The sequence below is a fragment of the Salarias fasciatus genome, chromosome 23 (genome assembly GCF_902148845.1).
Source record: "Salarias fasciatus chromosome 23, fSalaFa1.1, whole genome shotgun sequence".
NCBI classification, from domain to species: domain Eukaryota; kingdom Metazoa; phylum Chordata; class Actinopteri; order Blenniiformes; family Blenniidae; genus Salarias; species Salarias fasciatus.
The window spans coordinates 13,215,066-13,218,468 of record NC_043766.1 but is presented as its reverse complement, the minus strand read 5'-3'; positions in this window follow the sequence as shown (position 1 = coordinate 13,218,468).

The window sequence follows — 3,403 nt, the reverse complement described above, 5'->3', positions numbered from 1 at the left end:
CCCAGGGCCCTTGTAAACGAGGATTGATCATGGATCGCTTTGTATGCCGTACGTGTATACACGCACGTTTAACACGATTGTTTTCAATTGGATTGAAAAAACACCCATGTAAACTGGACCACTGTCTATTACTGCTGAATCTCCCTCAAACATAGTTTGGTGCTGTCAATTTTAATCGCGATTAATCCATTGAGGTCTGCCAATTGGGTCAAAGAAAAGAACTAGAGGATAATAGTGTTTTTTCCTGACATTGGGACTGATTTATGAGGATTAGATTCTTCATTGCAATTAATCTCAACTTTAAAAAAGTTAATTGTTGACAGTTCTCCATGAATTAATCACGATTAATTGTGATCAATGCGATTAAAACTGACAGCACTAACATAGTTATAACTGACACGTTTCACTTTTAGCAGCCCTGTTCTGCTCCTGAACTCTTGAATCACTTGCAATACTGTCTTCTCACCAAACCAGCTCAGTGTAGAGTCTTGATGTTTATCCATTGTTCGCCTTTTGTTGACTTCTCCCTCTCAAGTACAGCTGAAGTGGCGCCTCCTTTTTATTAACCAACACAGAATGAGCTGTAATGACACCACCTTGACGTAAATACACCAAGTTTATTCAGAAAGAAAAAGACCTAATGTGGAAGGTGAGTTATCACGTAAGACATTCAGATCTATACTGAGGGGATTGATGTCTGGCACATAGTGCGTGCAGGTCTGTAAAAACAAAAAAACCAAAGGCAAAATGGACTATGTTAAAGCTGAGAAAAAAAAAAGTGTAAATAGGTGCATTATAGTGTGTTAAATGCCCGTTTTTAATACGTTTCCAGGGCTTTGGAATGACACATTCAGTTGAAGTGGTAGCTGGATCCGTGCACGCCCGCCTCCCAGGTCTTTCCACTTGACACTGTAGATGAAGACACTGAGACGTGTGCTGCATGTGTGCCTGAAGTTTATTTTTCCCCTGTCCGAACATCTGAAAACACATGTTTTTTTGAGTTTCCCCTCTAATTCCTCGCACTGAAAGCTGAGCCTTGACCTCCTACCAACAGTTCCCCCTCCTTCCCGCCGAAGGCCCCTCACTCCATCCCTCCTCATCCTCCCTTGTTCCCATATTGGCGTGCATGAAAGGGCTCGACTGCTCGCGGCCAGAGCGGTGGAGGTTCACTCCTGAATTGCCTTTCTACGTGGTGGTTAGGGTCAGGGAGGGGAGGGGAGGGGAGGGGGGATTTAAAAAAGCCGTGAAAAAGTAGCCATACTTGTCACACAGAATCCAAAAACGAGAGAAAAATAGGGGCCACGCTTTTTTACATTTTATTTTTCTACAAGTGCATTTTGTGTATTTATTCCCAGATTGCGGTTACGATAACCCGTGAGCTATGAATGTATATCGCTTTTACTTTTCTACGGCTAGCAACCGCCCCACTCTAGTGCCTTTTTTCTGCGACTTGCAGTATGAGGGGGAGGGGGGGTCTCTCTTAGTCATGCCCACACGGATTGAAGACTCTCGCCTCCCTAAATACCCTCCTTGGGAGGGGGGGGCAAATGTGTAAATTGGGATGCCTGAAAATCCAGTATTGTCTTAATGGTTTCCAGCCCTGCTTTTCCTTTCCAGTGTCTTCGTGGGCTGTTGTCCTTTCTTTCATCAATAATTTTACTGTCAATCCTGCCCGCAGAATATTTTTCAGATGAGTCTTTTTCATCTCGTGGTCGTGTTTCTATGTTCTAGCTCTCTGAGATTAGATTCAGTGTTTATAAAAGAGGAAGCAACAGATGACTGCTTTTTATGAGAACGTCCTGTTTTAACAAAAAAAGAAAATGCAAAAAAATACACAAAAAAAAAAAAAAAGAAAAAAGGAGGGGGTGGGGTGGGGGGGTCCGGGGCTCTCCTCAAGCTGTTTGAAGTGTTTGGTACCAAACCGCCAGACACTTGAAGAGCCCAAATGATAGGAAGAAAACACAGGTGTGTTTTATTCCTCTCAATGCTAAGGTGTGTTTTTTCCCCCCCCACGTCCAGCATCACTAAGCGAGATTAGTGGGTTAGATGAGCTTAACCCGCGCTGACTGGTCTCACAGAGCTGGCTCTCGTTAGTCATCAGATCAATGCTAACTCACTGAGCTGGTTTAACAGATATGAGAAAAACACGTTTACACATTCAGTACATCAGGCATGTAAAATGTGTTATACTCCTTTTTTTCATGTATATCTTTTATGCCTTTGTTGGATGAGAGAGAACAATACTGACAGATTTCTTTTGACTGACATTGACATTAAAGAGAATAATGTGTTAGTTTACTGATAATTTTGTTCATATATAGTGTTAATCAATAGTCTTGCCTTCGCTTTTACTACGGGGAAAAAAACATTTTCCATTTCTTTACTGGGGTATTTGAGATGTTGTAATGAGCAACAGCAGCGTGCACAAGTGCTTCAAAGCAGAAGAGCTTTCAGATTTTGTGTCTGATGGAGAAAAATGTCCATGGCCTTCATTTGTTGCAGCATTACACCTTAAGCTTGTGCTCAGTGCTGGACTCCAGGTGTTTTCAGAGGTGACAGCAGATTAATGGCATCAACCTGCAGATTATTTTAATTTAGAAATAGGCTACGCTTTCAGCTACATCTCTGCATCTCTTCAAAACACGAGGCATAGTTGTTGGAGATTCGTTTGGGTTTTCGACCAATGGCGTCTTTGGCAGACGTCAGTGCTTCTGTAGCAGAACTCCTGTTCTGAATCGGTCTAGATAAGTGAAGTAGTGAACTTTTACTGATGCTCACAGTTTATTAGCACATAGCGCATCTACTCATCAAGTGACACTCATGAATTGGGGTTAAGAAAATAATTATTTTTGCTAAAATGGCGTGCACTGAATATCCACCATTGATAAATCATGCCAAGGTTAGGTGACTTTCCTGAGAGTCATGTGGATGAATTACAGACAACTGTTTGGAACTCGGCTGTGGCAAAACCCCCCCTGCGGCTCATTCCTCTTCTCCTGTTAGTTTTCACATTTACTCAGTCAGGATACATGACAGAACGCCATCTCACAAAATTAGTACCGCTGACGAAGGAATTGAGAGATTTGCTATTGTGATGGGAACAAAGTTAATGTGTAGGTTTGTTGATGAAACATTGTTAAATGCAGGAGAGGACAGAGTTGATTTATCGGAAGTTGCCAAATTTGTGATGCAGTTCTGGTTTTTCTTCCATACGATTTTTTTTTCCTCCCCAGAAAATTCTCCAGAACAAAGTGAGTAAAATGTGAAGGAATGAAATCTGTGCCTAAGAATCAGCTTCAGTCTCTTCAAATGGAAGACTTTGTTACACTAGATTTTCAAAATGGGGGAAATAGGAATCGGAGAGGCAGTGCTTCCTTCCTAACCCTGCTTTTCATTTAGTGCG